This window comes from Meleagris gallopavo, chromosome 5 (genome assembly GCF_905368555.1).
Source record: "Meleagris gallopavo chromosome 5, MGAL_WU_HG_1.1, whole genome shotgun sequence".
NCBI classification, from domain to species: domain Eukaryota; kingdom Metazoa; phylum Chordata; class Aves; order Galliformes; family Phasianidae; genus Meleagris; species Meleagris gallopavo.
The window spans coordinates 28,762,290-28,777,371 of NC_139408.1; the positions used below are offsets into that span (position 1 = coordinate 28,762,290).

Sequence of the window (15,082 nt, forward strand, 5' to 3'; positions counted from 1 at the left end):
ACATCTCAATAGGACTGCACATGCTGATCCCAAAGCTGGAAAAAGAAAGCTTCAGAGATGTGTCATGTACATTTAATCTTACAGTATCTTACAGTACCATAGAACTCATAATACTAGAAAAATGTTAAGTTTGATTTGCATTCATTTTTCAAATGACATTTTAACCTACTTTTCAAACTGTGACAAAAAAAAATGAAAAGGAACATAAGCAGAAAATGTATTTAGCCTCAATGTGATTATATCACTTATCCTTTGTATGCTACAGCAGGCAAGCAAAGCAGCTGAGCATCTGCTTGGAGCTCCAAATTAACTAATGTGTACCCACATATTACATAGCAGAGTAACCATTGGCAGAAATCAGACTGATTGGTTATACAGCTATCCTTATTCTCTTCAAGTTAAACAAAGGCAACTGCAGCAATTGAAATTGTTAGCTTCAACAATACAGATACGCACCAGAAAAGTTGTTTTTTTTTTAACAGATTATATCTTCTCTGAGCTTTTATCATCTAAAGACATATTTACTTTGACTCTCAACACCAGCAAACATCAGGGAACACTTGAGAGAATTTCAGCATAGAAATGTCGTTTAGCAAAGTGAGAGCTTGACTTCATATACATACATATATATACATATATACATATATATATATGAAAATTACCATAATCAGGAATAAATGGTGAGCATAAAACAAAGAGAGACATAGCGAGGGTTTTATGAAACATTTATTTTTAGATAAAATAAAACCTGACAAAATCCAACAAGGTTTCAAGTGAAAATAATTCCTTCATCTGTTCTTATACAGCTCAATAGTATACCAGTTAACAGAAAAAAAAACCCACAACAACATTGTGATAGCATATAGAAAGCTACAGAAATCATTATACACCTTGACTTTTCACGTGGACTGAGCATATAATTTGTTTCATTATCTTAGATATACTTATTTACCAAGTTCTACTTTGAGTTAAAAAAAGCATAAGCTTTCAATAAGACTTTCGTCTACAAAGCAATGTTAGTATTTCACTGTATTTTAGAATATGTACCTCTAAGACCTTTTAAAGACATGGAAAAATACCTGAAACTGATATTGAGTTTATTTCTCTCTACCCCACAAAATTTTATTCTACAAAATATTCTCATTTATATTTTGAATATCAAAAAAAAAAAAGAAGAGCTACTCTGATCAACTGAGGAAAAAACGCTTGTGTTCACTTCCCTGCTGCAAGCAGTCCAGCCATATATGCCATTTGCTTTCAATAGACACTAATTTACTTTGTTTTCAAATGAGAATTCCTCCAGATCACTGATCTGATACTTGGCTTGACTGATGCTATACAAAGAAAATTGTTATATAGCAATTTGTGCATTAAGATACTCTAGATCTAAAATCCAAGGCCATGGTATACAATCTGATTGTACCACATGTTAGCTAATGTTACGACCCATTTCAGTCAAGGAATAGCTACATGACTTCCAGACATATATTCTTTTGTGAAGCATCTCAATGTCCAAAATGCAGAACTGTCATTAGACTGAACTGCTGTACATCGGGTGAGTACAGAATCTAAAATTATGTATCTTCTTTCTTCACAAATAAATCCTATTTACTAGGATAATACACTAGGAAAGTACGTTTGAAAATCCAAGCAAAAAATATGTATCTTTTAAATAAATGTTCCTAAACACATAAGTTATTTACAGTATGTCCTTAAAACTGTGATTACTCTCCTTAGCAATCCACATCAAAAAATAAGAGTTGTACAAAACGACACTGTGAATATCAAATTAATTTTCTTTTACAATGATATGACATCATCTTAATTAGAAGAAATTAGCATGAGTAAGAACATGGAAAAAATATATCAATACAACTCCAGTGTCCTTAAACGATACAAGTTAATATACCCATTGCAATAAAAAGAAAAGGGTAAAAGCATATAAGAGTGAAATAAATTCAAAACTGCTCACATGAACAGAAGAGAGAAAAAAATCAAAACTTCTTTCTCTCTTAGTAGCACTAAGACCTGTTGTTATAAGATACAAATGGTTGGCTTTTGAGCCATAAATCTCTCATTCATCATGCAAAACAAGATGGCTTTTTCCATACTTTCTTTCCCTTTGCATACATTTATATTTATTTAAGATTGTTTAAGACTGTTTACTTCTGATTTTCTTCCCAGAATGTGAAAAGGCAAGTTGATGTTAAAGACAAGTAAATAATGTTCTATAACTAGAGTTTGTTACAGTATTTTCTCTACGTGCACCCATGTCTAGAGCACAAGTACAAGTTCATGGTCTTATCACGCACCAAAAACAAGAAGACTCACCAACCTTTGCTGGTTGTAACCAAGACTTGATAACCTATTTCTTAATCTTGCTAAAAACACAGAAACAGCAAAGCTACAGAAAGACAACTGTAAACATCTTTGAGCTGCCAAAACAGTACTAAATGCTTCAAATCTAAGGAATCAGTAAAGCATGTAGGTCTTTGTAGACAATACGTCTCAGAGAACTCTAAGTACAAACATGTAAGAATCATATTCTCCAACAGTCCTGCACACATAACTGCACTTCACAGACAAATGTACTGGAAAAAAAGCACTCAGATCTTGCATGTGCATATTTACAAGCAGAAACAATCTGCATCCCTAGTTTAAGCCAAGTTATTCTCTGCATCTACTTGTTCTGTTTAATGGGCAGTAAGTGGACTGGGTTGAAAAACCTCTAGAAGGCTTCTGTGATCAACATGAGGGACCCAGTTGTGAAAAAGGGTTCAAATGGGAACATTTTTTTTTCTGTAACTATGAAGTTTTATCTACAGTACAACTGTAAAAATATAACTGATTCTTGTGGAACCCATTTCAGTTCCTAGCTCCATTTTCTAATAGTAGGTACAATCTTCAATTTTTATTTTATACGTATAGCCACAATTATTCAAGATATTGTTTTCTTTTACTTTTTAAATAAAATTCCAAACTTTGCATTTTTTTTTTCCTGCAGCTCTCAATGTAAATGGCAAATCAATAATATTCAAGATCTTTTAAAAAGTTTGGATTTGAGGATAAAGACAAGAGACGAAACCATTGTAGAGACAGGAAACTACCTTCATGTATCTAATGCAGTTTCTGGTGTAAACACTCCCATGTCTCTGTTATTCACGCATATAATCCACAGAGTTAATGAATGATTTTTTTTTTTTAAATCTACCAGTTCACCTGTGAAAATACAGTAAAGAAAATTTACCTACCAATAGCTGCTGTACTTTGAGATATTTAGTCCATATATATACTCTAAGAGTGGGCGAGCTTGTGGCCTGCCTTGAAGTGTCCTGGGAGGTGCGTTCTAGCGCCTCCCCTCTTCCTGCTTGGTGCATGAAATATAGGGCAGAGTGCATCCGCCACCACTTCAGTTCCTCTTAAATGCACAATCAAACCTGAAAGAGATCCAGAAAGAGGGGAAAGGCAGGTAGGAGACTAATGTACATGCAGACCATACCTCTCAAAGAACATCAGTTACTGACTAGTAACCTTTCTTCTTTGAGTCTGCATGTACATTCCAGCAATGACGCATGCTCAGCAGTTACCTTTGACATTTACTGCCCCACACAAACAACTGCAGCATCACATCACTGAAGGCTGAGACAGCCCTGGATTCTATCGTACTAACACAGTGCTAGAGGGAAGCAAAGATGGAACTCCAGGTGGCCTCATGGCAAGCATACTAATACCACGCAATACTGAGTTTTCTCAGGGTTCTGAAGGAATTTGCTTTGGCCACGGAGGGAAGTGCAAGTCACAAGTCCACACGCAGCCAGATAACTATCTGAACAACCGTTGTGTGAAGCAAGTTGAACTTTTGGACGTCCCCACAGCACAACAAGCAATCAAACACAGTAAAAGACTTAGACCTGTGTGAAGAGAAACAATTGGGTCCTAATGAAATCAAGAATGTGAAATGTAAAATTCAAGAAGCATAAGATCCAGGAATGAGTATTGGAGGACTCATCCCCTGGCTGCTCTTGGAACTTTGCTACTTCAAGAAGAAATTTTGGATGACTGAAGAAAATACCTTACATAGGTAGGGAGTTAGTAAAATGGCAGCCACAAGGATCTGTCTTCTCCAGCAGATGGCTGAGTCACAGGATGCACTGTGACATTCATTCTGACAGAAGCAGAATGAATAAGAATTTAAGAGCTTAACAAGGGAGAAGGAACCATATAATGCAATGGTTTTCCAAGATTATTGTATCATAAATAGTCCAATATGTCCTCATCACTTGTTTTAGGCAACTCGAGGTTGCGAGGTGTGAGAATGTGAATGCGTTCAAACACTTAGAGCAACCACGTAGCCTCAGCAAATTACAAAAAGAAGTCAAAAGAACTACATAAAATAAATAATCCAAAAGATCTGAGATCAAAGCAGCAACAGACATATCATACAGACAATACAGTTTTCCTCTAGAGTATGTATGTCTAGACCATGTATGCCTAAACCTTTTGGCTTGCCTGGGCCACACTGAGAAAATAGAAAATGTCTTGGGTTGCACATTAAAAATATAATATAATTAATGTATATAAGTAACAAAACTTTTAAAAATATATTTTTATTAAAGCATTTAAAAATGAGAGCAACAAAAACATACAACTAGTGGAATATTTGACCTTGCTTTTGTGAAACAAATGCATCAGTCTGGTTTGATGGAAGTGGTTGCAATTCGTAGCGAGTTCTCAAGGTGTTTGTCAGATATTTTTGATGAAATTTCACTTTTCCTGTACTTCATCCTTGCAAATACTTGTTAAAAATATATGTAATGCCAAAAAGTGATGACATGAAAAGACGTGATTGTGAAGTGAGGGACATTTTTTTCCAGTAAGATCAGGCTTATAAAGCCTTGTAAAGAGAGAGTATCAAATTCTTGAGTTTAAGATCTGATCGCAAATCTATACATTACATTTGAAAATCTGCAGGCAAAGTATTCATGTTGACTTAAATTTGAGTTGCAATTATACCAAAAAATTGATGATTTTTCTTTGCAATCTTGAAAGTTCCTCTCATATTCTTTTATCAAAGAGGAAAGCAGGGCTGCATATTTTTTTGGCTGCTCACAGGACCATGTTTAGCCAGTGTATTAAAATACATAGAATTATTTGTCGTAACTTGAGCGTGCCGTAATTTGAGTTTCATTCCAAACGTCTTCATGGTTTGAAACATGGCATAGACTACTTGATTTTCAACTCGAAGATGCATGTTTTGCTCACTTAAATGAGTGGTCAAATCCACCAAAACTGCTAAGTCTGTGAGTCATTTTTAATCTTCATGTTCTTGCACAAATTTTCCTTTTGATTCTGTAAATGAATTGACTTCATTTCAGAAATCAAAAAATCTTTCTGGCATTTTACCTCAACTTAACCTTTTTACTTCAAAAAAGTAAATGATGTCCCCATAATCAACATCCACACTTTTAACGAAATCTTAGAATTTGCAATGATTAAATCCCTTGGACTTTATGAAATTCACAGCCTTGATGACAATTTGTATGTCTTTATCCATTTTTAAAGCTTTTGCACTTAAATTAGTCACTCTTTTTTTTACCAGCCATTGCTGGGGTGTCATCATTAGTTATACCAGATCTGCTGACAAAGTTTAAAATAAATCACTTTCATGTAATTTTTACTACTTCATACATATCAAGAAATTTGAGATACTATCTTACTACCATTTATCATCATCCTGAAGCTGTTCAGACCAATTCAGAGAAGTGTTATTTTGCCATGATGAAGCTTATTAGAGAAACAACAAAATCTATTTCCTCAATTTAAATCAGATGGGAATTATCTGTGTTCACCTTTCCAGAGTAATGTAAAATAAAAAGGCATTTGTATAGAAACCTGACTGTTGTGTGGAATTTGATTGAGAAAGGATCCTTGTATAGATCAGGTCACTACAGGTGAGTATATGAAAATATTTTTCCCCAGAGCAATTACTGCCACGGATAAATAAGGAAAAAGTTACAGAGAACCATTTTGAGATAGTAAATTATTTTCCAGGTCTAAAGATCAATGTCAGATGTAGCTTCCAGAGAACACCAAAACATCTAGGAAAAAAAAAAAATTATTTCCAAACTAAGCAGTGCACTTCGTTTCTCCAGATATACAGAAGGTAAGAAGACTTTGCAATGATAAATTACTGCAGTAGTATTACATCAACAAGGAGAGTATGTAAGAGGAAAGAGGACTAAAGTATTCTGGAACTCATCAGGCTGTCTGCACTTCTTCATTATCTGTTCATTAGAAGTAATCTTGGATATCGTGAAAATGATTCTTAAAAGGAACATGGAAAGGATAAAGATCAGTTGAGATTCATCAATGGTTCTTAATGCAAACAACTTGATGACTGCTGCTGAAGGCAATTAAAAATAACTGACAGTGATCATTACAGAAAAATTCTTTTTCTGTGAGTCCCTAGTTTTTACTTACAGCAAATAATAGAAGATTAACAGAATGAACTATTAAAAGGCTACCTCGCTGATTAGGATATAGTTTATTCCTCAACTCCAGAGTATTAGTATCCAAAGTTTACAAAGTAGTAAGACAACCTTTGGGCATTTATTTCTGAACAAAAAGGCTATTCTCTCAGAGGGAAGACTTTTACAGGATTGAGGGTATACAAAATCTCTCTTTTAAACTCAAAGGATTATAGCTATTACCCATGATACTAGGTGAAAACTATTACTACGGAATGTGATATCTTGTACTTCCATTGCGGCTTGCAAAAGTGTCTCAGCATTAGCTGATCCCACTGCAATTAAAGATTTCAGCTGATTATTACACACAGGAGAAAATCGATGCAGAGCAATTCACATTAGAATTACATTTTTTTTCCTCTAAGAGCTGAAATTTTCTGGTCATTTCTCTTATGGAACATTTTTAAAAGATGTTCATTTCTCTTGATACATATTAACAACAGAATTACTTGGAGTCAGGTGGTAATAAAAGCATTCAAAATCCAACAGAGATTTCAAAATCATCTTCCAACTGTTTCTGCAGCTGGTATAAATAAAGCTAAAATCTGCTAGGAAACTAAGGTTGTTCAAACATGTTTTCATGAGTATGGAAAATCTCTCAGGCAAAATAATATGCAGATTGTCAAGCAACCTACAATCTTTGTGCAGTTATTTGTACTGTAATTTCCATTGTTTCTAAGGCCCTAAATTACTGGAAATAATTTAGTGTTATACAGAAAGATATGCCGACATTTTGTTAGATGATGAGGATAATACCTACATGAATACATAGAATATATTAAAATATTAAATATATTAAAAAAAAAAATACATCTTTGTGATTTGGCCGAGGTGGGGATAACCTTGTAAGAAGTATGCCTAACATGGCAGGGTTGCTGCAAATGGAGTAAAAAGAAACTTCACAGAGCAATTGCTTCAAGCTAAATCTTGTCTCAAAAAGTTATCATGACCAGAGAAGTTAAGTAGGACATGAATACAGTTCAAATCAATACATGTAAAGAACTGGAAAGGACGATTCTAAGCTGAATCACATCCCATTTCTCATTTTGGTGGACAAATGCCAAACTTCACTTGCTGAAATGATAAAAGAAATACTAATCAGTACTATCAGAATGAGATAAATATAGAATACTTTCTGTTACAGGAACAACAAGCTTCACAAATACTCGTAGTGATCATACTGAGTCTTTTGACTCCTGCAGAGAAAGTGGTGTTATATTCAGAAATGCTTTACAGTCCCAAAACTTAAACATGCCAGTTCTAACCAAAAATACATTTGGTTTCACAATCAAACACTACAATATCAGAGTAAGAAACACCTGCACTAAGAATTTCATATTTACAGATAGTCTTAACAGTTAATCTTGAAATGAATTACTGCTTAATTAATTAAACGGTCTGGCACTGAATATATTTTGTACCATATGCTCCAGTTGCAAAAGCAAGAACTGTGCCAGAACCAAAAGCTGCAGCACTGAGGGAATAGTAAAAGACAAGTGAAACCCTTACAGGGTCTGCTTCAAGAGGAATTAATGATTTATGAAGTCTAACTCCTTAGCACATGAAAAACTGAACACTCGAGTATCCTTTTTATGAAATGTTTTTCTTACATTGAATTCTAAACCTCAAATGACTTCTATTGTGCTAATCTTAGCAGACATTTCCCACTATAAGTAATGGTTTTGAGAGAAGTATTTAAGAAAACAATTACAAAGTTATTTTAAGTTCCTTTCACTTACTTTATCTGATGTTTTTATTAAACCTTCATAACTATCTAGATGATGTCACTCTTTTAAGCACGACAATTAACATACAGATGCTGCAATTACTCATTATACTTTCATAAATGGTATGTCATGCCTCCCTCCTCCTGATTCCCTCAGAAACAAATAGAGAGAGAATACATTAATGCTCCTCTTTTTTTTTCAGTAGCTTTCCAAATGGATAAACAGGAAGACTCAGTAATTATAGAAATGTTTAGGGAGTATAGTTGTAGGTACAGCAGGTTCCAGCTGAAAAAGTGCATTCCCATTGTTACCTCTGCACTTGAATCAGACAGTAAGTGGAGCTTATGCATATGAAATGTCTGCTGCTTCACAGGAACAGAGTTCTCCCTGCTAAAGCATGAGTCATTTCTAGAGCTGTGAAACCACGGAAAGCCCTCTGGACTAGGAAGTGCTTGTTCGTTATTTTAAAGATGCAAGAAGACATAAACAGTAACCTTTAAAATATTGAGTTATTTATATATTAAAAAAAAAAAAAAGTGGCAAAAGAAACTTGAGTTGTTTCCACCATGAACCACCTGCACTATACACATACCAGTTTAACATATGGTCTCCAACATGAAAATGTTTATGTAAGTAATTTTTGTGATTTTTTTAATTGCAAAATTTCCCTTTCTGGACATGTTACAGTCACATTGCAGGCATCTGTTCAGTGCAGTTTAGAATAAAGGTATCACCTCAGTAGTAAGTAAAAATATCATATTGCCCCTTTGAAAGAGTTGTATCATCTCCCCCACATTCTACTTCAAGGATTATGATGCATGCAGTGCATGCTATCTCTGGACTACTACTTTCCCTTGCAGAGACAATTGCCACTTTACTGCTGAGACCGAGGAAGAGCCTACACAGTCAGAAAAGTCATCCAGATTGTATTTTCAGTAACAGAGAGTAGGTGGAATTAGCATAGGAAGAAAAGCATGCAAGAAATTGTATCTGTGAGCAAGAACTGGGCAATGCCCTCTGGAAATTAAGGACCAAACAATCTTCCACTTATAATCTTTCTAATATTGCAGCAATTGTGACACAGAGGCTATAGTAGATCAAGGAGTTAGTAATTTACCTAATAGTTATATGCACAGGCAGACGGAGAGCTCTGCTGTGTCCAGCACTGCATTCGGGCCTGTGTCACACTGCTGAAGGGAATCCTCTGATCCTCTGGCTGAAGGGAAGCTCAACAGCTCACAGTACCAGAGGAGCCCACAGACAGCTCTCACTGGGTGCAGAAGGTCACACCATCAGCCTGGCCTCGCTACTAATGTAGCAAGACTTAAAGAGGACATCCTTTACGCATAGCTATCTGTCTGTAAGAAAAAAATACAGTAGCTCAAAGGACCTAAAAGGAGGAACTTCTACCCACAGATGAAATCAGAGCACTTTGCCATGAAGAAATCCATCTGGGGATTCATCCAGTGCTGCACAGACACAGGGTTCCTAGTATCTGAAGGGATGTAAAATTTCCAATCTATTCTGACTTGTGAAAGCAAATATTTTATTAGCCATTTGTTGCTGGGCCTTTTTAGAGAGATCCACAAAGAAGCCTGTATCATTTCTCTCTCTCTCTCTCTCTCTCTGTCTTCCCCTGCACAGTACAGAACAAAAAAACAGACACTTTGAATCCCCTTGTTATTTCAGTGCGTGCAACTTCTGATTCTATAGCAGGAGAAGTCTGTGCTTCTTTCCTGCAATTATTAAGTCCTTTATGTCCTTAAAAAGTTATCTCTACAGGCCTAGTAATATCTCTTATATTAGAACACATTAAAAAAGATTGAGGTTCTTTTCTTAAGAGTTACAAATGTGTGACTTAGGACCAACTCTAGCAGAAAACTCAGAATTCCAAAGGAATGTAATTTCAAGAGCCTTTACACTTGCACCTGTGAACCTAGGTGCAGTATTTGATACTTTGTCCATTTAGGACTTCTAAGTTTGCAGCTGTAATGACCAGTACTGATCAAATCTAAAATACGGAGCCAACTTCCAAGCCACTATAGCTATTGTCTCATAAAAGTTAGAGATCATTTAGTAGTCTATTAATTCTCTAGGTGCTGTTACAGCTTTCACTTCTAACTCCAAAAACATTCCATACATTTTTGGTCTGTCACCCCTATTTCAAAATACCTTTACATTATCGTAAGAGCATTGGCTACAGCAAATATATTTCACTGGAATTAGCAGTGCATTAGTCTCTACACAAATAACTTTACTAACAAAAACACCTGCTTCTCTATTCCATTCTTTGGATATTGGGAAGTTTGAGTTTGATATATTGTGGCTTTAAACGTCTATAGAAAAAAAAATGTAATAATCATGATGTAAGTGAAGTGCACTGACAAGTAGATTGCCATTTCTTTTAAATATATTGGATTGAAGGTTATAACTTGCAAGTTACCATATGGCCATCCACATTTACAGTACTGGCAAAATGATACTGTTTTGCACAAGAAACAAGTGCAGGCTAACATTAAGCAGACTTCAGCCCTTTACTATCCTTTATTAGAATGATACTTTTGTGGGGGAATATTGAATTTCTCACTGATCAACTTCTAGAAAATTTTCCATCAGTAAACTCTTTTCTTTGGATTTATTTCAATGTCTGTCTTGGCTTTGATAAGAAAATATTTAATTCTTTTGCAGACTCTGGATGTTACTTTCAGTTCACTGTTGGTTATCAAAGACAACGGAGAGTGGTAAACTAGATTCTCATGGAAACTTTTGTTAAAGAGAATCAGCACCAATTTGAGAACCATTTTAAGTTAAACTTTCCTAGAAGGAACAGTAGAAAGACTGCTTATACTGCAGTTTCAATTTTAAACTAATTATACTGGTTTTACTTTCTATTTGTTTTATGCTGTCTATAAAATGAACTTGCTACCCAGGCACTATTTGTCAGGGAATTTCATAGAATCACTGAATCCTTGATTTCATGAAACTTCCTGACAAATAATGCTTGAGGCACTGCATCTTATTCCTGATTTTGAAACCTAGAAGGTGAAATGACCTAAGTGAAACATATTATGCATGCAGAGAAAAACAAGAATCCGGTTTGTTAACTGTAATGAATTAGGTTGTACCTATTGATGACAGAACATGTTCTTAGTATACTAAGATCATAAAAAGGGATAAAATTATAAGTACAATTAGAAATATTTTCATCAGCTTTCTTTTCCTACTATTTAACCATCTTCCGAAGGCAGTACGCATGGCCTAACATGCCCACTTTGTTTGCGCTGGTAGAGATCTAGCAAACAGAGTGACTTTAAAAATATTTTCAACAAACACTAGTCTGACATTAACTGTTTATTCTACCTAAGAGGAAAAGCCTTGTTTTTCCACCTTATTTTTCAGTTTGTATAAGAGATTGCCATCCTTTTAGAAGAACTGCAACATAATTAGGTCAATTTTTGGTGTTGTTAAGATTATGCCTTTGCTAAACTACTACTTCTCCCAATGGAGGATTTTATGTGAGTTTAATAACATTATTCAAAAATTATTAAAATACAAAATATTCTGAACATATACACTGACAGCATACTAAAATATAAGCTACTTTAAAAAAAATGTTAAATATATCATAAAAGTGCATGGATACTTAAAAATATGAGGTATATCTCTTAGGTTTTATTTAAGGTAAAATGGCAAAAGTAGGGACGTGTGCCATTATGATTAATGCTTCATGCCTGCACATCAATTACTGGCTGCACAGTGAGAATCTGTGCTTGTCCTGAGTACTTTCCAGTTATGTATGCAAAGAAGACTTCATCACATCCCATCTTTGCTCATTTCTATATTTCAGAAACCAACAGAGAGAGGACATAATGAATATAAAACTTTAACAACACATGCAGTATATATTTTTTCATCTTTGAAACACTGTCATCCCCTCGGTTTTGTCATTCATAGTTCTGCACAATATTTGAGACATATTGAACTTTTGTACGTAAAGCAGTTCTCTTCAGTTCTCATTTCAAGCTTAAGCATCTTTCCTTCAAATCAGCCCGAGGACAAATGTCTGTTGTCTTTTACAGCCTAAAGGTACTTGGTAAAACCAAAGGATTAGCTTCAGCGTCCCAAATGACACTTGCTTTTTATTTTTAAACATTGCCTCTTTCTATATAACATTATTCCCTATAAATTTTTATTAAGCTAATAAATTGCCCCAAATACATAACAAATTGTTTTCTATTTTTGTCAAAAAGGACAAGAACTTTAAAACATCTTGATGTTAAGCTATTATCTTATAAGATATCCTCAGACACACAGCTTCATTTTCAAGACAGATAAATGTTAGGTAATTCTCACTTTTTTCAAATGAGATTCAACTATCATGAGCACTTCACTGGTAAAAATGCAGAAGCAGCCTTTCAAATGACAGTACTAAGCAGTACAATTTCCACAGGCAAGCAGACCATTTGCATTTAGTAGAGTGGTTTATATCATCATACTAACAAAGCAAGACATTGCAACTGTTAGAATATTTGTTATCCTTAAATACAAGGCTATTTTGACAGAGCAGAACAGTAACAAAGCAGATGATAAATAACAACAGGAAACAGAAATGGCAGTCTGTGCAGAAATGTTACAAGCAAATGTTATCTTTGCAATCTTAACACTCCACCTAAGTTTGTCACAATGATGAGGCATCTGAAATTGAATGCAAACATTTCTGACAGAACAGTCCTAGAAATCCTTGCATATTTTTACATGAAAATATTTTAAAAAGTAAAACTCTGCAACCACTGCACCTTTACTGAGCTCTGATGACTCAGTGGCATTCTCTTCTTTATACATTATTCTATGGACAGTTTAGTCACATCATTTCTGAAAATCCTACTGATAATTCAGAGGTACAGAAACGCTGTCACAGAAAATAAAATCAAAATACTAGCTATATTATCACAGGGGTATCCAGAAAAAGAATGTATGAAAAGCTCAAGAACAAACATACTGAAAAAGAGAAACGTTCAGTTTCAACCTTCTGTGAGTGTTTAACTTGAAGCATATTATGTTTCTTGCCAAGATAGACACATACTAGGAAACACTTTCAAAGATAGTTCAAAAAAGCAAATATTCAGACTTTAGCCACAGCAAGCTACATCAAATGCATTCTAATATCAGAGCAATTCTCTTAGCGATCTACTTAATCTTATTGCAAAATATATGATTTTACTGTCATCTAATCAAATACATAATAAGTGATGTCTCCACAAGTGATGGCAAAAATAACTGGCTTTTGTTATAACCACAATTCTCCGAGATAACTGAGCAGTCTGATCTCACCTGATGCCTGCACTCAAGATAGGCTCATTCAGTGCAGGCAATAACTGCTTCCTACACTTGTGTCAGGCTTCTCACCCTGTGACTTAATTCCCCTAAGTATACGCCATGAAGAGAATCATGCCACAAGCTAACATAAACTGGCCAATCAGATAAAATATGGTTATCAACGTTTATTAACACTAATAAGGCTTTTTATCTCACAAAATAAATGTGTGATGTTCTTGAGAAAGTTGTTTGGGTTTTTTTTGTTTGTTTGTTTTTTAACCTCCTATATGCTTTTGTTATAGGAGCTGATTATATTCCTTTCAGCCTGCAAATTTGATTTGGATCCTTTCAACCCATTATCATCAAGAGAACGTTCAGTAAAATAGCTACTAATGTGTCCAAGTAATGCCTCTGCATTTATTTTATTTTTTTTCTGCAATTTTGTAAACACCTCACATGAAATATTGAATGCTGGGTGATATTCAGAAACTTATGATCAGAATGGCAGTATAATAACTAACTTGACTTGAAACTCCTGATGTATGTAAAACAAAAGTGGCGGAGAATCCAACATGACTCTTAAGAATCCTATAATTTATGGAGAAATTAGTACTGAGCAGCCTAGAAACCAGCTAAAAAGAATCATGGCTATTTTCATTGTTTACTGTTGTGATGCTCCCTGAACCAGTAAATTATTTCAACAACTGAGGCTAGAGATTTCCAATCTGGACTGCACACACTCTAGGAGATATACAAGATGATCCACTACCATGCAGGAAAAAAAATTAGAACTTTAATAGCAGATGTGTATAATTTAAAGATAAATAAATATACACGTACTGGGGGTGCATGTTCTCAAATGTTTTACTACTAGGAGTGCACATCAAATAAGTTTGGACATCACTGGTCTACACTATCATTTTGTTTGAGACAGCCTGCCAGCATGGCTGGGCACTCTCAAATATGAAGCTTAGGCAGTAGCAGTGCATTGGGAATGATGGCACTATATTACTAATCTCTGATCATCTGTAACTTTAATATATCGTACTATGAGAATGTCCTGGAGGCTGAGGACATGTCTACTACAGCCTGCTAGTCCAAGACAGCTATATACTTTTGACAGCTGCCTGCTTCCCAGACTTTGGTTCATATCACAAAGTAGGCTTTAAATATACGAACCGGAATCCTTTCAGGTTAAATTTATTTGGAAGATGAACTTCAACAGCATATGTAATCCACTCCAGCTGCTAAAAGACACACAGTTCACAGAATCATACTAGAAGCTGTTTCAAATGAAACATACTGAATCCAATATAAATGTTGACTTCCCAGCAGCAGATGCTTTACTATATAGAGTTGCATCTATTTGGAGGAAATGATAACTAGACACAGCCCAAGATAAATGTCCAGTTCTTGGCAGTGGGAATTTGATGGCTAGGGTTAAGGAAAGCATTTCAAACTATAACTCCATATTTTTTGCACTGATTTTGTTTAGCTAAAGGAAATCAATTT

General features: G+C 34.9%; 1 protein-coding gene across 13 annotated transcripts in view; it reads right to left on the reverse strand.

Annotated features, from left to right (window-relative positions):
• Positions 1-15,082, reverse strand: part of GPHN (gephyrin) — a 262,511-nt gene that overhangs the window by 131,502 nt on the left and 115,927 nt on the right. The window lies entirely within an intron of this gene.